We start from the raw sequence: 25,378 nt of genomic DNA on the forward strand, positions 1-25,378 counted from the left end.
AATATTTTAAATGATATTTCAGTTGTACTTAAGACAGCTACAAAGGCAGATAACCTGCAAGACATAAATCTGCAATGACGAAGTTATTACCAGTTTTGGTGGGTAGTTTTCTATCTTTAAAGAGCAGGTTATATCTTTACATTCTTACTGCCTTTCACTTTTCTAAGGTGACTAAGTAATAAATACAAAAGAGGAGGATATATAGCATAGGGAAACATGAGATAATGAAAAGCAGCCTTGTCTATTCCTTGGAAAAGAATTATTAGCTCCTCAATGTGATGTTTTAAGTAGAGTATATTACAGGAGAGTCTGAGTAAGTAAAAAGTCAAACAAAGCAAAATATAAATATCATCTCACCATTTTGGATCCTCAGATTCAAATATTTGTTCTTTCTACATTTGCTGACTGAGTTGAGGATTTGTGTCATATAATTCTTGCTAGCACACATAACTAAGTACATTTATTATTGCTTTCATGAGCACACAGGTAACCTGTTTTGCATCTTATAACAAAAGTGACATCCCTTCTAAACCAGACACTGCCTTTGATGCTATTGCTCATGAAGCATTGTATTGTGACCACAGAACTTAGAGGTTGTGTCCAGGCCTTTTCTACAGAAGAAACTCAATGGATAACAATAGGGGGTTGGTCTAAACCGCACCAGGTTCTTTCGCAAAAGGATATCCCATTCCCCTTTAATTCCACATAGATGCAATACTGCTTTTTCCTTATCATCTGGATACAGATCTTGGAATCTCATTGGAGGGAGGGGGTGATGAAACAAAAGCCAAGCCTATAATGGTGATCAACCATGATCAGTACAACTTCCTACTAGACAAAGCATTTCCTTGTAACTAAAAACCTAGGCTGCCTGAGTCTAGTGAGTATTCAGAAAGATGCAATGGTGAAGCATTCTGAAAACTAAGTAGTTGTACACCTTGCATGGGAGGGGAATGACTGGATCTCCATGTAAGCCACTCTGACCTTAATAATAAAATATGATGATGATATTATGTTAAGTAAAATACTTTGAAGCTGGACTGCTCCAATAGTCTCTATGGAAGGGTAGAACTGATAAGTATTTGGAACCACCTAGGCTTGCTCAAATCCCCGTGATGGGGTGAGCTCCCGTTGCTCGGTCTCTGCTCCTGCCAACCTAGGAATTCAAAAGCACGTCAAAGGGCAAGTAGATAAATAGATCTCCAGCGGGAAGGTAAACAGCGTTTCCGTGCACTGCTCTGGTTCGCCAGAAGCGGCTTAGTCATGCTGGCCACATGACCCGGAAGCTGTATGCCGGCTCCCTCGGCCAGTAAAGCGAGATGATGCATCGCAACCCCAGTCATCCGCGACTGGACCTAATGGTCAGGGGTCCCTTTACCTTTACCTTTACTGATTTGAACTGGTCAGTATATAAAATGCTCCTCTTGACCATTTTTCTTCTATCACCTACAGAGAGAACCCCAGTAAATATGCCATCTGTTCATCAAGCACAAGTGACAAAGGTGCAATATCAAAATTATAAGATTATTGACAGGAGGGGAAGACATGCCGTTCCATCTCGTGTACATTTAACTTAGAAAGCTCAATGTGATTCATTCCAAGTAGGTGCAATTAGGATGGTAGCCTTGCATTACTTTTAAAATGCTTCAATTTACAAGGCAGCTCACAGAGTAAACTAGTTTATAGAGTATAGATCTAAATTCCATTATTATTTTGTATCCTGCATTGGAATTTAGTGCATGCCTTTTAAAGCAACTGGGGTGAAGGTTTTCATGTCATCCTGATATAAAGATGATGTCAGAAATATTCCTTTTCATTGGGATCCAAAGATCCATATGTAAAATTAATTCACACTAATTTCCCCCATCCTCTGAGAAACTTGAAACTTGTGGAAATTTTACCAGAAGCATTCTTACTAGGAATTACAGGTACCAAAATCCCAAAGGATCAGAAAAGATTGTTTATGTATGCAACAACAGCTGCACAGATGCTACTGGTCCAAAGATGGAAGAAAGAGTTAACCCCGACCAGAGAAGAATGGCAAATGATGACGGACTATGCCGAAATAGCAAAACTAACTGGGAAGCTCATAAATCAAGAAGATAATAACTTTCAGAAAGAATGGGAAAAGTTTATAATTTGTATAAGAGACCACTGCAAGCAGGTTAAAACATTGGCAGGATTTTAATCACACTTGTAAAGTAAGGGAAACTATGGACAATTTAGAAGGAAAAATATTTGGATAAATATTGATATGCAGTTGTAATTATTTTTACTAGGACCTATGGAAGGGATGGGGGGAAGTCAGGAGATTCAAAGTAATCTGAGTATTTGGATTTTGAATTGATGTTTGTTGTGTGTTTATATTTTTAAAAATCAAATAAAAAATATTTTTTTAAAAAAGCAACTTGGAATTTTGAGAGCAGCTTCTGATAATAAGCTCAAGGAGCTATCATCTAAGAATAGGAAGCACAGATAATTTTACAGTCATCTGTAGCAAGCATATACAGTATGGCTTTACAGCTCTCTACATACAAATCTTACAAAGAATTGTTTCCCCAGTGTGTACTGCTAATATGTCAAAGGCTAATGCAACTGTACTGTGATATTTTAGCATTTTACCTGTCACCATCCTGGCTATTCTCATTCCCTAAAATAGTGTTTCCTGTCAAACTATACTATGAAGGAAATAGGAGGCAAAATTAATGTTCCAACTGCATTCTATTAATGGCATACTGTCTACTCAGTTTTAGATGCTTATTTCTGAAATTTGCATGCGAAAATAAAGCAACTCCACATTCTAGAATGCTGTATCAAAATATTTATGAAAAATGTAGATAAGTCCACTTCCAGGTTCAAGAGTCTCAGCACTGTTTCGAGGACAGCTGAAGCTAAAGTTTTTTATTACAGAAATTAGTAGAATCAATTGTACAGCATGTTTTACTTAAATGACAGACTTTCAGGCATTCTGTGAATTGGACTAAAGTTCTATCTATATTATTTAACACTAGCTTTAAAACAATCTGAAATACTTTACCAAGTCTAGTGTTATTTTACTTTTCTCTTTTAAAAAAACAAACCAATCTCCCATCCATCAAATTCAGAGAGAATTTTGCCAATGGATAATTTGATGAAATTAAGAGTTTTGAAAGTAGTTTTGCAATGATTGGCCTAAAGGTGAAATCTAGCTTCTTCATCTGGTACCTAAATACAAGACATGTGAACAATTAGATAGGAACATCACTTTTCCATTCCCTTAAAAAAGTAATACTGTTAAATTTGAAGTAGAATATTTCAATTACAGCTTTTATGTCTTCCAACTCAGTAACATTAAGTGAAACAGAAAGGTCACCTGGTTAAATCACATAAATTCCTGGTATGTGTGGGGTTTTTCCAGTGAGAACCTTCATTATTTGGAAACACTGGATTGCAATTATGATAGGCTAATTGGAGGGAAATATTTTTTATAATTGTATTATTGTGAACATACAATTTATAGCATTCCTATAATCCCTCAGTTTAGAAATGTGACATATTATTCAGCCGGGGCCCTTTGATGTGTGTTTTCCCCTTCAGTCTATGCTCCAACAATTCTGTCATACAGAGAACTGAAAATTAAGTTATTCTCACCAGCAATACTCCCTCACAAAGCATCTATCAAACCGTAGATATAAACCTCAGAACAATTCTTGCCAGGTTTCTCATGCAAATGCTGCAGAAAAACTTACAAGAGCACTTTAAGATATTGAGAATCCTTCAATACAGCCCAGTATAATAACTTTTACTTGCTAATTTCTATGGGTCAGTTGCAAAGGAATAGACCTGTCAATCTTTTTCAGATGTAGCAGAATTTGTCTGTCTACAAACAGGGATACTTTGTTGTTGCCATAGAGACTAATCCCCCACTTTCCTTCTGTTGACACAGCTAGTCACTGTCTAAACTACCTGATCACACTTTTAATAGGCAGCTGACTGGAGTACCATAAAATGCGCAAATCAAGTTTGGAACACTTGACACATCTACCGTTGTTTCTAAAGATGTGCAAAGAATTCTACCTTATTTGTTATTTTGCTAAAGTAAAACATTACTTTAGTAACCATTAATTTGCCCAAGTTCTAAGTTAATTATACTGTTCAGACTGGCTAAATTGTTATTGTACAGGCATTAGTACTTTTTGTAATGGGTGTGAAAACCTCCCAGATAATAATTGATCATAAACATGCAAATTATTAGCAATATCTATTCTCTTTCTCCGACTCTTTTCATTGAGCACAGCAATGCAAAATTGTCATTTTTCTAATGCTCAAGTTTTAAAAGCTGTTGAGAAACTGACTATGTAAGCAAAGACAGTCTTTGCAATACAACGAAGGTCTGCAGTTGTCAGACCTCTCGAATAAATTGTCATTTCTATTATATCTGACTGAGTTTGAATAAGCAAAGCAAGATGTAGTCTGTAATCTAAAGCCTATTAGGTGGAAATACAACGTTTTTGGCTTCGAGTTTTACATTTTAAAAAGGAGAGAATAAAAAAATAAATAAAACTGTTCCACCTCCTGACTCACAGAAGCATACACACCTCTGAACACCATTTTATTTGGAGATTTGGGGAAAGGCCCAACACACTGCAGTATTCAATTTATGTTTACACCAGCAGTATTCATTTTCCTAAAACAAAAAACCAGACAAAAAACCTTTAGCTTAGCTAGCATATGTAAATCTAATTTCCTCCATATTTCACATTCAAAAATATAAAACTATAAACATTTCTAATATGTCCCCTTGCCTTGTGTCCTCCTTTAATGTATGTTGGGGAATGAGTTTGTTGTTGTGCCTCCTTCAATTAAGAGGAAAAACTGATGTGTATCATTAATTACGTCAGTGAGAATCATAAATCATCAGTGAGTACTGCAATTCATTATTTTTAAGTCATGTGAAGAACCATGACAGGCACAAGATAAATCCACAGACTTTTCATCTCAGAGTGATAAGGGAGGAAAAAATAGAGATGGGGAAAAGATGCAAGAAGATTATCATCAGTTTATAAGTTCTACACACACACTATTTCACTGCACAAAACAGATTTCATAGCACAGCACCACATTTTGCTATTCTCACCGTGCTTAGGAAATGCCAGGTGCCCCATTATAAAGTATAGCTTAGTGATGTTTTTATAAGTATACTGCAGAAACAAAGTAGGCTGTCTTTGTCTTAATGGTAAGATAAAAAGTAGTTAAAGATATGCTTACCTTAGAAGTAAAAAATAAATAAATGCATTAAGACTTACTAGGTTCCGGGCATATCATACAGTAATGTACATTTCCCAAGGAAATATCACAGTAACAATAGCAGAATTAAACTGGAGCACAGCAATTAGAAGAAGCATTTTTCAAAATTGTTTTTCATTGCTCAAATTTGCATATACTTATACTTTATATCTTGGCCATCAAATTTTCCAAAACATTTCCCAACATATTTCTTTCTTCTTGAACATCACCCTCTTGTTGTTACTAACAGTAGACTCAAATCTTTATAGAGAGATTTGAAGTAAATCATTGTATGCGTTATGCTTCATTTTTTTTTAAAAGAACATGCCTGTCACCCAAAACTAGTCCTTAGGTGGGGTTGGGAGAACAGGGTACAGGGTGTGGGAAAGGAATAATAATCCCATTTGGCAAGATGGAGCAGAATACCTCAATTGGGTAGAGCGTGATGCTGATAATGCCAAGGTTGCAGATTTGATCACTGTATGGGACAACTGCATATTCCTGCACTGCAGGGGGCTGGACTAAATGATTCTCAGGATCCCTTCCAACTCTATGATTCTGTGATTAAGGATGACTGCAAATGCACTACAGTGGTACCTTGGGTTATAGACACTTCAGGTTACAGACTCTGCTTACTCAGAAATAGCACCTCGGGTTAAGAACTTTGCTTCAGGATGAGAACAGGAATTGTGCGGCGGTAGCAGGAGTCCCCATTAGCTAAAGTGGTATCTCAGGTTAAGAACAGTTGCAGGTTAAGAATGGACCTCCAGAATGAATTAAATTCTTAACCTGAGGTACTACTGTGCTTTGAATTCATTTCAATGTGATAGGTAGGAATAGTTTGCCACACTTGTGGCAACTAAGAGCGAGAAAAGCCCTCATGTCTTTACTAATGGTAGACACATCTCATGTCTCCTATCCAAGTACTAACCAGGCCTGACCCTGCTTAGCCTCCGAGATCAGACGAGATCGGGCGTGTTCAGGGTAGTATGGCCGTAGACAACACATCTCATGTCAGCACAATGCAGGTGTGTGGCTGCTGAAAGGCCATGAGCACGCAGACATGAGCACCAATGGTGTTCTGCGACAATGCCTTCACGAGCTGCCACTAGCCCTGCCACAGCTATACACCCTCATGGCAATGATTTCATCTGCCCACTGCCTCCACGTCTCTTGCCAATATGAGGCCACCCTTCCCCTAAGGTTGCTTCTTCGTGGGGGCAGTCTCTTCCTGCTTGTTGCATTACCTCACCAGCTTCTGTTGCCCCAAGCATTGGTACAATTCTTCTTGAGGCTAGCTCAAGTTGGGATTTTACAATCCTAATCAGCACAATCATTTAATACATGCAAGTAAACGTATGAGTCACATTGCCATCATTAGTACCTTGTTTTGCAATTACCGGTATATTGCAGGGCACTAGCAAGTGGGGGTTGCTATTCACAGAAAGGTAAACAATTCTAGCTATGAAATACTTACAATCCAATACAGTCGGCATTTCGAGAGGCATGCAAGATGGATACTAAAGGGTATTGAGGCAGGGGGCCCCCCTGAGGTTTAACGTAACTGAGCCAGCCCCTTGCTTAGAATTGTAATGGCAACATCTGCCAGATCCAAAGGCTCTATTATCTATTATGGCATTTGCATAATCAAAGGCCAAGTGGCCACTAGAGTACATCTATGAAGCACAAACCTTTATAATATCATCAGCTTCCAGAGCCTTCCTTGTGCTTCTGAACACACACAGTTGCTGTGGCTTATAGTGTCGAACAGAGTTAGCAGTAAGAAGAATGGAAAATCTTTCCGGGAGAGTGCGGAGAGAAGAATACACCAGGATGTACTGAACTTCAGTGTAGAGTTGCTATTCCATAGCATATTATTCATCCCAGATCTATTTCTGCAACCTTTTTTCAGTATGTTCATTAAAATTAAATAAAAGAGTAAAGCACAACCATGTAAAATCCTAGCAGACAACTGCCAAAGCAACAAAACCAAAAAGGATGCATACAATTACCAAATAGCCACTTTCATCCTTAAACTTCTACAGAACTTCAATGGGGCTGGGAGAACACCAGAACACCACAAGACATACCCAGATACACCAAAGCAATTTATTTCATTACAAACTATTTATATTTTATTTATTAGGTTTATAAGCCCACCCTTCATCCTAGTGATCCCAGGACTGAATACAACATAGGCAACATAAAAAAGCAAGTTAATGCAATCATGATACTCACTAAAACAGTACACACTCAGAGAGCAGATAAAAAATTCAAAGCAATTCACAGCAGGTGATAGGACTCAGGTCACAATTGGCCACATGACCATCTAGTACACTCATATACCTAGGCAAAAAAAAAAAAAATGCATTTTATACTAGCACCAAAAGGGAAACAACATCAGCACCAGCCACACCTCAAAAGGAAGGGTACCTAATCCCCATGGAGATGACCTTTGGTCGCTTCATCACACCACACACTTTGCCAGGCAATGGGACACCTTGAAGAGCTTCCCCCAGTGATCTTACCACTCAAGCTGGATGGCAGCGTCACCATCAAACAACACTTAATTGATTTCTGGCTGCAAGTCTGATGAAACTTGCAACTGAGCTCCGATTCATCTCGAGATAGTGTTGAAGAAATGATGGCAATGCAGCCACTGGCCATTGTGTATACGCAATTAATGACCATGTTTTTAAAATGTAAATAGGTGTGGAGAAGTATAAACAGGCTTCCCTACTTGGATTTCTTGCCAAGACTATTGTGAGGTGGGGATGGGAGAGGTAAATACTCCTTCCTCAACCCCTGCAGTCCAATGCTCCTGGATTAGATTTAGCAGTCAAAGAGAGAGAACTCAAGTGGCATTACAACTATCTTCATGCATTCATAGAAGGAGTGAAGCTAGTGCATTTGTTCCCAAACCCTTTCTTTGATTACTTCACACAAAAAGTGAATGCCTGGAAAGAGTTTATATCAGATGGGAACAGCTCCTAAATTGTGCTATCTTATTTCCATTAGACTACAGGGTCTGTTATGTTAGACAAAGTTGAGCCCTTACAGCTTTTCATAGCTTCATACTGCTTTCTTATGCAATATGTTGTGAGTAAACAACAGTGTTCAGTGAATGGATACTGCATGTATTGTCTTTCAAAGAAAATGAAAAAACCTAGGGATTAGTTTTGCTAGTTTACATGGGTGCCAACTTAAATAAAATATTGGGGGGACCCAGGTAAGCCCCGCACCATGTAACTGATCACATGACAAAGTGCACACACCATTTGAATGAGAATGCCCATCAACTTGGAGGGGGCCCTAAAGTATTTTGTGGGGGCCAAAGCCCCCATGGTCCCTAGGAGGTGGCTCCTATGCTAGTTTACTTCTAACATGTAAAAGAGCCTAGTCAAAGAAGAAGATCAAAATACATTAAATGATAGTGAGCTACATATAATCCAGTGGCAATATAAGCCCATGCAATTATTTAACTGGATGATATCTATTTTGCCTTTTGCTTAAACTTCCTACCTACACAGGCAAAACTGATTTATTAGGAATCAATTGTTTGCTGTCTCCTAATATTTTGTCTTCTCTGGTGCAGAAAAAAATGTTCTCCTTAAGCAACTTTGCACATGAAACAAGACAAAGGATTCCAAGATCAAAGTATATTGATTCTTATTCCAAAGTCAATGTTACATCTCTCAACATGCACTGCAAGGAACACTTGTTAATTTACAATCATGCACCTGATACTTTGTAGGACAAATCTCCAGTGATCGCTTTTGGAACAACACTTTAGAAGCAAAAGGGCTCTGTTCTGCTCTTCCATGTTGCTTCAACAGCCAAGTAATGATATAATACAAGAAGTTCTGACATATATACATGCAACAACTATATTTTCCCCTTTCTGCTTTTCTTCTTTTTATCCAGTGCTATTTATCAAGTTCAGCATATCAACGTTTTAAACACTCAATCTACAGTGCATGACATTTTCTTAAAAGCAGGAATGGTTGATGTGGAGACTTTAAAGATGATAAACTCTCTTAGAGACTGAAAGCTGATGTAGTGGGCAAAAGAGTGGACTCGGGGCCAGAAAGCATCCGTTTCAAATCTTAAATCAACCATGACCTCAATAGCTGGCCTTCTTAGCCCTCTCACTCACAGCCTAAGTACAAGAATGCTGACCTACCATATACAGCTGCTGTACAGTGGTACCTCAGGTTAAGTACTTAATTCGTTCCGGAGGTCCATTCTTAACCTGAAACTGTTCTTAACCTGAAGCACCACTTTAGCTAATGGGGCCTCCTGCTGCTGCCATGCCGCCCGAGCACGATTTCTGTTCTCATCCTGAAGCAAAGTTCTTAACCTGAAGCACTATTTCTGGGTTAGCGGAGTCTGTAACCTGAAGCGTATGTAACCTGAGGTACCACTGTATATGCAAAATAGCACTACATCCAATTTCTGTCAGGTTCAAACTAAGAGCAAAAACAAGTGGATTTTGTATGTTTATGTATTTATAAAAAATATTTATATACCACTATATCACAAAAATGTATCAAAGCTGTTCACAAAAATAAAAATAAGCTAAAACCATACAATAAAAGTTTACTGCTGCTTGGAGCCCAATCAAGCTGCTGTTTAGATCGGTGTTTCCCAACCTTGTGCCTCCAGATGTTTTTGGCCTACAACTCCCATCATCCCTAGCTAGCAAGACCAGTGGTCAGGGATGATGGGAGTTGTAGGCCAAAAACATCTGGAGGCACAAGGTTGGGAAACACTGGTTTAGATGAACCATTGCTATTTTTTCTAATCTATTGGAAGTCTGGTTGCAAACTGTTCCAGAAATACTGAAGAGTTATATGCAACCATGTAAACTAGCCCCAGTGCAGTATGTTCAATGGGTTTTACTCCCAGGCAAGTGAGCACAGGATTTCAACCTGCTACCATTAGAAAATGCTTAGGCATTCTGACCAAAGCTCTATTTGTAAGCTATCCTGCCCTTTGAAAGATATCGCTAAGCTTATTAGGATCCTTCTCCTGCACACAGCACTCTGTAAAGTCAACTGGAACCGTATTTGTCTCCATAAAATGCTTTTCAGTATCACTGTTGTGCAGAGATAGATTGAGGAGATGGGATACAAGATGCTTCTAAAATAGATCGGCTCCAATAAAAAGGCAGGACTGCTAAGTTAAAGAGCAGGATACATTTTATCACCTTTCTTCAGCCATCTATTTCCAGAACAGACAGTCCAAGTATTAAACCATACACTGAAGGAATGTCTGCTTTTGCTCATCACAGCACACAAACATTAACAGCTGTTTGTGCTCAGAAGAGGAAAACAATGGCGATGCTTATATGATCAAACATCCTAAGTCTGCAATGCATGGTATTCAACTAAGGTTTACTCAGAGTAGATCTATTGAAATTAATGGACCTAACTGGGTCGTGTTAATTGATTTCAATGGGTCTACTCTGAGTAAAACTTCATTGGAGAGCACCAATAAATGCAGATGTTTCTGAATTAAGACTTAATTCCCTACAATGGCATCTGGCAAGGAAACTCAGTATTTGACCCATTGAAGAAGGCCCTCCACAACGATCTCAGCAGATGATGGCTGCAAAAATTACTTCATAGAAAAAGCTGATAATCATGCAAATTTACTGCATTCACAACATCACACCGAAAAGCTGCTCAAAACATAAGGACTATTAAAATAAATAAGATGGTGGACGGACGTGATAGGACATATTTCTGACCATATAAATAAGCAAATCTAAAACAGGGCTATACAAATTGATTTTTTTCTCCAGTGTGCTAGTTTAATATACGGAGAGAATGTATATTATATGGGAAAGCATTCAAAAACATGGCCACCTGCTGGCTGTAGTAGGACAGTCTGAAATTCTACATGCCATTTTGCATAAAATATCATCAGCTCTTAGGTGCACAGTCTAGGAGCAATCCAGTAAAGGTCAGCATAAGTCCCTCTGAAAGTAATGGAATTAAAGTGTATAGTTAAATGCAGAAGTCCCTGTGTTCTGAAAGGAACTAAGTTTCACAGGATTGTACCCTCCATTTGTTTTGAATTTAATTTTTCCTGTCTGGCTGAGAGCTGTACAAGGCCCAGTGTTGTTGCTGCTTCTCAGTTCTCAGCTTAATATATTGTAACTTCACATATTCATCCTTTCCATTCAATTCTATTCAGTCGTCTTCTTACCTCTGTTCAAATCAAATCAAGCAAACATTTTCATCCAAAGGTGTCCCAAAGAACGAAGTCCCAAGCCTTCAACTTGTTACTTCTACGTTCTTGGGGAACTACAATCTTCACCAAGAGCAAAACCATTTAGCAGAACTCTCAAAGGGGTTTAGTAAATAAGTGTTGTCACAGAGCAGCTTAATCAGCTGTTCAAAGAAAACAACTAACAGTTTTAGAAAAGAATGGAGGGTTTTTTTTAAAAAAGATATATGTTGAATTAAGATCAGGAAACAATTCATGCCTGGTAGGGCCACCTTATTAGTCACAGCGTCATGACCTCTCACCTTGAGTGATAAAGTACACAGGTCAGAATTGACAATACATACTCATGGCTGATCATGGCTGCCAGCTATTGATCCAAGGGGGGGGGGTGGACTTTTGTAGGAAAAATACTGCTCTGAATTACAAACATGCAATCTCCTGAGACTCAGCAACTCTCTGGGTTTCTCCCTCTGGAACTGAAAAGCAAGGAGTGAGTTCAGCCAGTATTTAATATCAAGTGAATGTGGTGTTTAATCAATACTATTCTGCTTTTGTTCCATGATGTGGAAAGCAGTGTCTATTCATTCAGCAAAGGTTAATGCCAAGGGTCAAGTGATTTCACACTCTCTGTAGGATCCACAACATTTCAGTAGTTCAGATGCCTCGGACAATGATGACTCAGTTGGACTGATTTATTGCCACTCTAAGGCCCTACTTAATACTAAAGTGCTATCTTATGATAATACCTCAGAAAATAGAACTGATAAAAGAGGAGGCAATAATTACCTACATTTTGAAGTAATGTCTTCATTTCTAACTTCCTATAAAGATGTAGGGACCATTTAAAATGAGCTGCTCCTTGTATTAGCCAGCCAGTTAAATCCGATATTATCCGTGCTCCCTGTCTATGTGAGGGAAATCTGCTGACTGTATTAGGGAAAATGCAAATTGGCAAGCAAATGTAACCTAGCACATGATTTAACACGGGTTTTAAAGAATAACTTATTTGATGGCTGCTTGCCCAAATGAAGACATCCCTTTTCAAAAAGGAGACAACAAACACCTGACAACATGGAATAAAAAAATGCAAGGAAAACTCAAAATGGTATGCCTTAAGTATTAAAAAAGAGTCTATCCCTCCTCCCTATTTATAATATGCTCCAGATATTTTTCTTGAAACATTTGTAAATTAACAACACATGTGCAGTGAGGGAAAGATTATATTCTCTTTCAGTATGATACAGTGAAAATGACATTAGTTGAGCTCATTGTCTAAATCAGAATACATTTGACTTTGTCAGGGTCTAATTCTTAACATGTTAGCATCCCTGATTATTATTCAGCAATGTCTTATTCAAGATGTGTTTTATATAATGAAAGAAGTTCAAATGTCACTGGGAAAACAGTGTGAGAAGAATTAATTGGAAGGCTTATCAGAGGAAAGTCATTTAGAATCCAGCTCTACCTAATATATCCTTGAATGATGAATATACCAATCAATTAGTGAAATAAAATAAATTCTGCAAATCTGACTGAAGACATCCTATTATTATAAGAGGGAGCGTATTTAGAGCAGTTAATTACTCCTTTCCCCCCTTCTTTTCTTTTGAATATGCGCAAAAATCCTTTCAAGGAATATTCAGTTTGCTACAATGAAGAATACTTAGAAATATCTTAAGGTATTTTGAATTAACATGAATTATACTTCTGACATGCTGTAACTGAGAAAATATGATTTTTCAGTAGTGGAAATAAGACAAATTTTCCAAATTGCAGCTTGAGTTACGATTACATAAAAATGACAAACTATTCTAAAATAAATGTAGATGCTTTTCTGTGTAGGAGCATTTCAAAAAGGACACAGAAGAATGGAGAGATGTGAAATACACTAAGGAGACCATGTAGCCAGTAATAGAATATAGATGATGCAAGGACGTTCGATCAAGTTGCCATTGTGTATTAACATTAATTGGCTTCTCACATTGGATTTTTTTTTGTTAAAGTTAAAGCTGTATCCACCCTTTCCCTGAGGAGTTCCTCTAAACACATGTTATTTCTCTACTTAAGGCACGCAACAAACTTGTGAGATATGCTGAAGAAACCAATAAACTTCACCCCCACCCAATGATCTGGGATATTACCTCCCTATAGTCCAAATCCAACTTTCTACACCACACTGGCTCTCTTATTATTGCATACTAATACAGTGGTACCTTGGTACTCAACCACCTTGGTTCCCAAATGCCGAAAACCCTAAAGTAAGTGTAAAGGTTTTCGAACGTTTTTCGGAAGACGAACATCCAGTGCAGTTGTTGACTATTGTTTCTGGGGCGCCTGCACCCATCAGAAGCTGCGCCTTGGTTTTCAAACTTTTCGGAAGTCAAACAGACTCCTGGAATGGATTAAGTTTGGTGCTTTTGTTTTCGCTATTTATTTTGTGTTTTTGTTGTTGAGGCTTTTTCGGTTAATTTGTTTTTGTGACTGTGTAGAACCCAGTTCAGCTACTGATCGATTGTGTGACTGCGGAAATGGATAAAAGCCCTCCATTCAAACAATGACTATCATCAGTGCAGGTATGAAAAATATTTAATTTTAATTTTTATCATCTACAATACTGTCTTATTTTATAGTACAGCACATTGTTTATTGCTTTCATTTTTGGGATCAATGGCATCATTGGATAGTAAAATTCATATTAAATTGCTGTTTTAGGGGCTGTTTCTAAAAGTCTGGAACGGATTAATCAGTTTTGCATTATTTTCTGTGGGAAAGCATGCCTTGGTTTTGGAACAGAGTTCTGGAACGGATTAAGTTTGAGAACTAAGGTACCAATGTATACATTTTCATTCTTTAACATACAGTGGTACCTTGGGTTACAGATGCTTCAGGTTACAGACGCTTCAGGTTACAGACTCCGCTAACCCAGAAATAGTATCTTGGGTTAAGAACTTTGCTTCAGGATGAGAACAGAAATCGTGTAGCAGCAGCACGGTGGCAGCGGGAGGCCCCATTAGCTAAAGTGGTGCTTCAGGTTAAGAACAGTTTCAGATTAAGAATGGACCTCCAGAATGAATTAAGTTCTTAACCCGAGGTACCACTATATAGGATAAAGGGAGAAGAGGTGTTAAGCAGATTCAATGTTCTTAGATAAGAACAAAATGTATTTAACCAATGAACTATAATATCCCCTCTCAACATCCTTTTCTGCAAGGCATGACATTTCTCTTTTTATTAAGGAGGGAGGGGCAATGTTCCAGTGGAGTCAAAGTGCCCTTCCACCTTTCCAAAGCCCACACAGCTTTGAGAAGGCGACAGCAGAGCTCCAGCATCCTATCAGAGGCCTGGCACCTCCTTCCTAAAGTCTGGGAAGCCTCTGCCCAGCTTAGGGAAGGAGGTGCGGCATTGCCCTCTCCCCCAATTGCCCACGCAAGCTGGTGCGTCTGGCCATGCAAACACATACATCCACACAGATGCACCTTTGCCATATATACAGTACACAAACTCACCAGACACGCAGTGTATCTGTCCCTTTCACGTGCAGACATGAATGCAGTCAAACATGCTCTTTCTCACACATGTGCCATCATACACACACACTCACACACAAAAGAAACCCCCAGCATTTCAGGTGCTCCCAACTTGAGCACCGTGCAAACAAAGTCAACATTTCCACTCCAGCTGAGGTGATATCGAAAACGGTGACCATTACTCTTAAGCGGCAGACAGATCTCAGCACTGTGGTGTGCATATTGCTAAGACGGGAGATAACATATCCTTCCAACTGCTCTTTAGAGAGGACTTCTAAAGAGCAGTCAGAAGGATTTTATCCCCTGAGATCTAAAGATCAGCCAGAGTGCCTTATCTACCAATCAGGTCAGATGAGAAAGCTGCCTATGGATTGGCAAACTGGATCCTGTCCACTAGCTAGCCACCCCTGCTCTACAGGCTGCTCTTCCTCCTCCAAGTCACTCATAACCACTTCAGTTTGCTTCTTTGCTGGCATGTATTTCCACCTTTGGCTAAAGATGTTTCAATTTCCTCAAGAAGACCAATAATGCAATATTTGGGGTACATTCCCAGCAACTATTCTTTCCTCCACTTATCACTCTTCTCTGCTTTCCCACTTCCACTTTAGGATCTTCTCTAAAAACATTTGCTAACCTTTTCACGTAAGCTTTAAAGTTTCTAACTATGTTAGGAACAATTCTTCCCTGCACATCTTTCCACTTATGTTTAAATTTTCACTGTGGTATGCAATGGATTTTATACACTTAAAGACTACCAGTGGAAACTGCTGAAGTGTGCACATGTGCATCTCATATCTTCTTAAAAATTCAATTTGAAGTGGCTTTCCAGCTGGTAAAGGTTGAGTAGCATTGACCTAGAAGAACAACACCGTTAATACTATTGTGCTAAACAAGAGAGACATCCTTACTGAACCCACAGAGAGACCCAGAATAACTACCACCAAAGGGCACTTGCTTTATGCACCTAACTGTACAAGTGTACATTAAGGTCATGCTGCTTTTGAGACTTAGAAAAGCAAGGTATGGGCAATGTAACAATGATTATATAGGCACACACTCACACAAAACCCATCCTCTGAGAACATACAAGAACTATGTACCTTTTGTTATCCACTCACATTGTTTTTTTCATTTGTCAGCCGAAGGGATAAGAGAGCACCCAAGCAAACAGAAATCAAGAACTGTAGCTCCTTCAGAATCCGGAACCCTAAAATTTCTTACCTGAACAACTGGTACTGGATCCCTGGCCTACCTGGCAGCAAGTCAGTATGTCAAGTCCAAAGTTCAAGCCACACAAGCAAAGTGCAAAGGTCAGGAAACACAATCCAGGGTCAAGTAGCTAAATCTGAAGTCCAGCAGTCAGAACACAGTCCAGAGTCAAACCCAAAGCACAGTCCCATAGAGTCCAGAAACATCCAAGTCAATATCCACCAACATAGGCAGTTGAGCTGACACAGCCCCTTAGCTCTGCTTCCCTTCTGTGTTTTGCACACTGATTGCAGCATCTGAGCTTGATGAGGCAGGTGACCCTCACCTGTTCCAAGCCTTCTCTAGCTGAGGAATCACACCCCTCCTCCCAGAGTTAGCAAGCTCCACCTGGCCAACTAGGGAGCTGGGCTGTGGGCCCTTGTCTGCCTCAGCCTCCTAGAGTGTCCCTCCCTCTGCTCCAGAACCCATTGTGTTCATGGAGACAGGGGCCCCTCTGGGTCTGGTGATGGGTCCTGCTGCTCTGGTTCCTGTGCATTGACCCCCTTCCCCTAGCTGTCCTCTGTCACCCTGTAAGTACTTCCTTCTCCATCCCCTGCTTGTCCCAGTCCTGGCCACACCCCTTGCTAGGATCCTCTTCCTGCTCTTCTACCTCCTCCTAATTTGTATGCTACTACAGAAATATGAAAAATTATTTTTACTTCACCAAGGGCTTTTTAGTACTATGGTCTTATTTTTACAAGCTTTGTCACTTTGTTTACCAACAGTTGAAGCTTTCCTATTTTTCTTTCTTTCTTTTTTGTAACCATCACCATTCATGTGATTCATGTGAGATCATAGGAATAGATGCAACACATTTTATATTCTACCAGGCTCTAGGTAGATCTTCCTGCAACAAAAGACCACAAAAGTCACCCTATGTGGGAAAGGAATTGGTTGTGCAAATCCAACTTAAATATGTGCACAAATAGAGCCGTATTGCCAATCAGTGCCCGATATGAGGCACAGTCATTGATCTACTGCTCCTATTGCCATATCTTATACAGAATATTTAAAAGTGTGCTCCAAAAAGATGAAAAGTAGCCAGAAAATATTAATAGAAGATTCTGGATTTGCTCTGATTGGATTGATTTCATGTATATTTCTAATTTTCTGATACAAAAGACGACTAGTGAGTTGTAAAATGCCCAGCAAAGAAGCTTTATATGTGTGTGGCGAGAGGGAATGAGTCTGTACACATACTTATCACTCTGCATATGCTTGTACATTGATAGTATTTACTTTGATACTTTTGCAGTTAGTAGAACTGCAAGCTAATAATCCAAAATTGTTTAAGGATACAATGTTTGCTATACACACTTTGCTGGAAGTAAACCTCACTGAACCCAGTGGGACTTAATTCCAAGTAAACATACATAGAACTGTGCTGTGTTATTTTGCAACAATATGTTTAATTCCTACTTTATACTCTTTTGTACTCCAGCTCTAGTTTACTTTGCAGATGCTTGCCAATGGCCATCAAGTTTATATACCCACAATGGTACCAAATGTTCCATGTAAGTGCCACTATCTTATACAAGTTCTCTATGCCACATTTCTTTAACTTTCTAAACCATCCAAATCAGGACCCTGAAACTAAACCAAAGTCCTCATTGTGAATTTTGAGGAGCCATGAGTGTTGCAGAGCAGCATCACTAATCTAAGAGAGTCAAAGAAAGAAAAAATCCTTTCTGCTTTTACACTAAAGGGGTTGTGGGAAAAGGACTTAAGGTCTTTCTTCTTAACTTGTCACTCATCCCAACGAAGCTTTCCATAAACCTTGGCTTCAACCTAAGAATGATGACGTTCCCTTCCCTGCTATCGTAGCATCAGATGCTCTTTGAACCTTGTATTGACAGAAGAACAAAAGGTGTTTACAGAAGACATGCCCCCAAAATCACTTCATAATCTTCCTCAGTACTGCTCACATCAACTTTAAGGTCAATTCAGTCAGACTACTTGATGCTAAATCTTCTGACAATTCTTAATAGCAGTGAAAGGATTATAGAATATTTTTAAATTGTTTGCCTTTTGTGAGATATTTCTGAACATGTGCCACTCTGCAACACATTTTTCAAAGAAAGTTTGCCGAAATAACTTTTAAACAACCATTACATAAATGCATCACCATTTGTCAAAAATCAAGTTATCATTCTGCACATCAGTGTGCAATTACTATTTGTGTTCAAACAAATTAACAATTCAGTACAACCCAAGAAGTTATTTTATTATTATTTTTGCTTTCCATAACTTTACTTGTACTTATGATGGCATAGTTGGAAATGGAATATGAAATTCCAAACTCTTAGTCCCTGGCATTCAAATCCCCACCTTAGATGAACCAATGCAAGATCCCATTCCTCTGCAAAAAATCTGCTGCATTCCTTGTCCTTTCTGGCTTTAGAGTCCTTCAAATGTCCCTTGTGACCGAGGCAGGAAATGCACCACCAAATGGACGTCTACTGAATTTATTTCTATTCTTTAATTATTGCATTTGTATCTCATCTTTTTTCCACCAAGTAGCTCAAGGTGGTTGTGGCGATCACACAGGGTCCCCGGACGTTTATCTATTGATCTATTGGAAATGTTGGAAATGTAACAGAACAAAAGGTACGTTATACCACATGTGGTGGACCTGCCCAAAGATTAAAACCTTTTGGGACATGATTCATGACGAAATAAAAAAATTGATAAGGATATCACACACAAAAAAGGCAGAGGGATAACTATTAGGAATTCTAGATAAAGATATCTCAAAAGATAAAACTAACTTATTTCTATACACGACAACAGTGGCAATAATTTTAATTGCTAGCTATTGGAAAGAAGACAGCATCCCAACAAGAAGAGAATGGTTGGGGAAACTTTACGAGTACCTGGAATTAGCAAAATTGACGGCTATAATAAGGAGAAAATCCAAAACTATGGTTATGAAGCAATGGGAGTGCTTAAATGATTATTTACAAAACCAGAGCTCAACCACAAAAATCTGGTTGTATTTAGAATAATTTTGTGCGTAATATAAAAAATACAAAGTGAGACATTAAGGTAATCTGAAGGGAAAATATGAAGAACAGAGGTTCTGATGAACAGATTATTAAAAACGCGCGAGGTAAACGGTGGAAGTCTTTTTTTATTAAAAAAACCAATTTATTTAAGGTAGATAAGGACAAGATGAAATTATACAATTGAATATAAATATAGATGGGAAACGGCTATGTATTGTGAGTACTTATCTACTTTTAAAAGTTTTCACTTATGATCTTTTTCTTTTTCTTTTTTATTCTTTCTTTGTTCTTTTTTTCTTTTTTCTGATATCTTATCTTTCATTTCACTGCTTTATTGTGAATAGCATTTTATAGAGGTATAAATAACTGTAAATATGAAAAGAGACAAAATATTCTCTAATTCTTTTTCCTTGGTTAGATGTATTTTCTTTTTCTTTTGTTTTTTCTTTTGTTGTGAATATGTATGTTTTCTAATTTGTACTTAATAAAAATTATTTTTTTAAAACAACAACAAACCACCTGTTTATTGATCCCTGTGCCACCACTGTGCTTGCTTCCCTGCTGCCACCAACCAGTTACTCTCTGGTAAAACACTGAGTCCAGTCAGTCGTTAAAAGTGAACCAAAAAAACAAGTTTATTTTACAAACATTAACAAGTTTATGGTTTCTCAGATAATATTCCTGTCAGTATCTTAAATTTAGTTTCTTTACCGGCCTATACCTTCCTAATACCTTCTGACTGATTATCTCAACTGTTTGACTGACTCCTCTTAACAAATTCTCTCACTCTCTCCCACCAGCCTAGCCCAACCCACAGACTTTTCTTATCTCTCTCTTCTAACTCCGGACTGGCTTCTCAACAATTCTAATTCCCTAAAAAAACCCTCTGTGCATAAACCTTATACACAGTTAACTCTGCCCCTTGGGTTCCCGTTGGTTAGTCATTTTACAATTAGTTAGCCCTTTCCCTATGAACCCAGTATGATGTCACACACATAGGAGGGCAAATGCCACAGTGGTTGAGAGTGAGTGACAGGTCCCAAGTCACCTAGTGTGATTCATGGCTGAGTGGGGTATTTGAATCCCAGGTTAGTAAGAATGCTAATATGCTACAGGCTGTTGGGTTAGGTTTTTGCATTCCTCTAAAAAGACCCAAATAAAATGAATCCTATTAGTAGTCATTAGCTATGATGACCAAATGTTCTGATTACCAAGTACTGAGTCTCAGCCAAAGATGGCAAATACAAATACACACCACCATGCTTTGCCTAAGGAAACACCCCTTACCTGAGGTTACTGGAGGTGATTATCAGCTTGATGCAGTGCTTTCTTCCTGGAGGGATGCAGGGGTGCGCATACCCCTAAACATTTTGTGAATCTAACGGGAGAAGAAACTAATTAAAAAATAATAAAATAGTTTCTTCTCTAGCACGGTGAATCATCAGTTCTGTTGCTATCCCCGATGGCAGCTTAATTTCCTGTCACAGTGTTTCCTGAGTCTCAAATGGAAGTGAGCATTTAATGTGTGAAGTAGGAGTTGGAATCTAGCACAGTGATTGGTCAGTTTCATTGTTACCACCTCCGATGTCAGCTTCAGTTCCATTCCTGGTGTTTCCTGAGTCTCAGACGGAAGCAAGTGTTTAATGTATGAAGCAGTGTGGAATGTAGATGTGCAGGGCTTTACTGATGAAAATTTGGCCTCACTGAGGGGCAGTATTTCAATATGAGTAGGAAAATTACTATTTTTCATCATCATGAGGTAATGCATGTTCTTTGCACTTTTGTCCATTTACTGTATTTATTTTTCCTGATTTGAACTATAAAATGGTGGTTTTCTTGAGTGAAAATGAGACTACCCTTAAACATTTTTTTAAAGAAAAAAAGCACTGGCCTGATGTAGCATGGCAGTATTTGTGGCATCAATGAATAAATATATGAGAGCTGTGCCTGGAAAAAATATATTATGTGCTTTCTTAACCATTCTCCATCAATTGATGAGAAAAGAAATTGTATTAAAAATTAGCAAAGCAGAGAGAAAATGTTGATGAAATTTCCATAGTGGTATGAGGTTTCTGTTGTGCTTACCTTGCTTTCAAGATGGCCAAGACCTCTGTGAGTCTTTCATTCTACCAGTCATATCTCCAGTTGTCTACTTCTATTCCCTTCCTGGGTTCCTGAGCATCCTGTCCTCAGGTGACCTTTCATGTAAGTATGGAATTGCAGAGAGGCTGTATACTGTGAACCTAGAAATCAGTGTGAAATTAAGGGGGGGGGCAAAAGGAAGAACTTTCCTTAAAAACAAAATCAGTGTGTCCATCTATTATCAATGGAGGAGAAATTCAGCTCATCTCAGTTCACATTTGAAGACAAACCTACTCCATTTGTACTTCCTGAAACAACACATGAACCAAAATTCAGCTATCTTTAATATTTGCACTTCTCCAAATTTTGCAATATAGCTCTCTAGACAAGTAATGTGTACTTGTACCCTACCCTGCTACCACACCAATCTGGTGTATATAGTAACCAGCCTCCCCTAACTTATCATGTTGCTTCAATTAAAGTCCAGGTGAACACGTCATCAGTTGGTAGAGCATGAGACACTTAATCTCAGAGTTGGGGGTTCAAGCCCCACATTGGGCAAAAGATTCCTGCATTGCTGGGGGTTGGACTGTATGACCCTCGTGGTCCCTTCCAGCTCTTCAGTTTTATGATTTCTATGAACTCCTCCAATGAGGGTTTTCAGCCATGGTTGGGTGCAGAGTCCACAATAAATGTTTCATGGAAAGAAAAACACACAATTTTATTTAATTTATATACCACCCTATACCTGCAGGTCTCACCTCACAGTGTTAAAGAAAGCTCAACCCTGAACCCATCAAAATCCAAAGCACCCTGAGAATGTGGGAGAAAAACAGAAGCCTCTTTTGCTGGGGAAGAAATTGGAAGATATGTTTCAACATAAAGCTAAAATTAACATCCATCAGCTTAGGAAAGAAGCAAAGAGGCTAAACTACTTCTGCACAGAACATCCCTCTCATGCTGACTGCCCCCTCACCCCCGCCAAACTGCTTTTGAAATGCAGTGACACTTTAAAAGAATCTTTGGAATATTCTAAGGGCAGATGGTGAGAGTATAACACTCAGAAAATGTGCAGGTGGTGCTCATGTTCCCTTCTGGATTGCAGCCAATGGAGGTAATCATTTTAGGATCGTTTTAGAATTATGTGCAATTTCTAAGCTGTTCACCTGCCTCACCTCTTCTGTAACATAAACACGGATAATTCTCTATGTTCTTCTTATGACTTGAATGGTTCTCAAAGTTTAATAATTAATGAAAACTATATTCAATAATAGTAAACAGGTGTTGTTGTTGTTTTAAAAAAAGTCAAAAACAGTGTATCAGGACCATCTTTCAGACATAATGTTTTCAAACCAAGCAACGCCTAACATTTTAGATCTTTCTGTCTGAACCAACTATGTTCATAAGACGGTATTGATTTGTAGAACATGACTTAAAATCTCAGCAATCGCTGAGCAATCTGTGAGGAGCTCTTGAAAACTGAATGTATGTATGTAAGTAGACATCTCAATTTAGCAACCAGACATACATTAAACAGCATTAATAGCCAGACACTTAATGGATCAATTCCCACTGTTTGTGTAATGTGGAAATAAAAAAGGCTTATTAAATGACAAGCTTTCCCTGGTTTGTGCTAATTAATTATACACTGCATCTGACTGCTAATTTAGTGGGAAAATGCAGCCCAAAACCATGGTTTCTGCTTGAACTTTGCCTCAGATCCACCTAATTCAGCACAGAGTGCAGCTGCGACCCGTCTCTGAACAACGGCAGTATTAAATTAGAGCACAAGGCCATCAATTTAATAAGTACTGTACCAGGTAATTTGAATAAGGACAGTATTAGTATTCTGCTGGTGCACATCTAAAAGCAGCTGACCTTTCAGATCAGAGAAGATCCTTGAACACATCAAGTCGAATCAGAGAACACAGTAATAATCTGACCATGTTAAGAGTGCTAAGAGAGATTTGCACATCCCTAGACCTACAACTGTATATCAGCTTGTTCTGCAGTATATAATACAAACAAGGTTCTAAATAGAACAAAGGTAATGCAAAAGGTACTTTCAGTGGCACATTTGGAAATGTTCCTTATTACCTTGATTTATGGAGCAAAGAATATAAAATTAATCAATGCACATAAAAGAGGCATTCTGAACACCCAGATAACTATTCAGCAACTTTTCAGCACAATTTAGTACCAGGCACCTCTGTGGGCATCTTGCAGTAAAGAGTACAACATATATATTATCTTATTACTGTATTTCTGTAAACTGAAGGAAAAGAAGATGGACAAAGCCAGATAATGCTTTTCAGCTAATTGGCAACTTTTCCAAGGGTTTACAGCTATAATAAAAATTCTCTACTAAAAGGCTTTCGGTATGCAGACTCAAAGGTATGCATGAACTAATCCCCTATAGTCTGTCAAGCTGTCTTGAAATACTCACAAGCAGGGTTTGCCAAAGCGACACACTCACCAGATCTACATATGCTGTTGGGATTTTATTTTTTGTTCACTTCCAGCACCACCCCCATCTCATCTGCCAACAACTTTCTCAGCTCAGGAGGGCTTAGTGATTTGTTGCAGAGAGCCAGCGAAACAAAAACAGGAACTCGGTGCGTACCTGTTGGCTCTTCAGCGTGTGTAAATGATTGCTCTTTAACCACCCTGGGATAGATATTATGAAAGGCAGACTATAAATGCCTCAAATAAATAAAATAAAAGTTATAATACCAGAGCAAAAGAGTGTCTCCAGTGACGAAGCAAGCCATAGTGACAAATTATGCTGACAGAGTAACAAAATGGTTTCTGTGATAGATGCTATGTTGTCCACCCTGGTTTTCCATTCAATTCCATTGAGGAGAAAGATTTTCATGCAAAAGAGGGCCTACATAATATACAGTACTGAATGACAGAAGGCTCAAGTGTCCCTATTTTCCAGGGACAGTAGCGGATTTACAGAAGCCATCCCAGTTTCTGATTTAATTCTGGAATGTCCCTTTTTTCCTTAGGACATCCCTATTTTCATCAGAGAAATGTTGGAGGCTATGGAGTTATGTGACGCCAGAACCAAGGAGATAAGTAATTATACAAGCTTTGGAAGACATCTGAAGGCAGCCCTGTTTAGGGAAGTTTTTTAATGTTTGATGTTTTATTATGTTTTTATGCATGTTGAAAACTGCCCAGAGTGGCTGGGGCAACCCAGTCAGATGTGTGGGTTATAAATAATAAAATTGTTATTATTAACATGGAATAGGACACCCCTATTTTCCTTGGAGGGACGCGGGTGGCGCTGTGGGTAAAACCTCAGCACCTAGGGCTTGCCGATCGAATGGTCGGCGGTTCGAATCCCCACGGCGGGGCTGAGCTCCCGTCTTTCGGTCCCAGCTCCTGCCCACCTAGCAGTTCGAAAGCACCCCTAAGTGCAATAGATAAATAGGTACCGCTTTCTAGCGGGAAGGTAAATGGCGTTTCTGTCTGCTGCGCTGGTGCCAGCTCGCCAGAGCAGCTTCGTCACGCTGGCCACATGACCCAGAAGTGTCTCCGGAAAGCGCTGGCCCCCGGCCTCTTAAGTGAGATGGGCGTACAACCCTAGAGTCGGACACGACTGGCCCGTACAGGCAGGAGTACCTTTACCTTTACCTTATTTTCCTTGGAGAAATATTGGAAGGTGTGTAACAATTTAGTTCCTTGCATCCACATAATTTTGTTATACAACAACCACAATCCCAAATATCTCAAAACTCACAAATACGTTAGAGCCTACATCTTCAGAATAATGATTTCCACAGTGGATTACAAAAAGTTAATACATCAGACCACTTTTAAATCCTAAAGTATACATGGATTGTGTCTGAACTGGCAGTGCCTAATCAGGAAAGAAACTGTGGTGTTCTGGTGGAAATCATGGGCCTTGTGTGAGGCAGCTATTAAAATGTTAGAAAATTCCATGCTAGAGAAGAGTTAGAAAAGGGACTGAAAATGAAACTGCCAATATTGTAATGTCTTCATGCAAAC

The 25,378-nt window shown here is 38.8% G+C and overlaps 1 long non-coding RNA gene across 4 annotated transcripts in view; it reads right to left on the reverse strand.

The window, feature by feature from the left end:
• LOC310827376 overlaps positions 1–25,378 on the reverse strand; it is a 481,425-nt gene that overhangs the window by 387,646 nt on the left and 68,401 nt on the right. For all 4 annotated transcript variants that reach the window (XR_014556310.1, XR_014556311.1, XR_014556312.1 and 1 more), the window contains one exon: positions 21,365–21,522. This is a non-coding gene — a long non-coding RNA (uncharacterized lncRNA). The remainder of the gene's footprint in view (positions 1–21,364; positions 21,523–25,378) is intronic.

The sequence above is a fragment of the Podarcis gaigeae genome (assembly GCF_964106915.1).
Source record: "Podarcis gaigeae genome assembly, chromosome: 11".
NCBI classification, from domain to species: Eukaryota; Metazoa; Chordata; class Lepidosauria; order Squamata; family Lacertidae; genus Podarcis; species Podarcis gaigeae.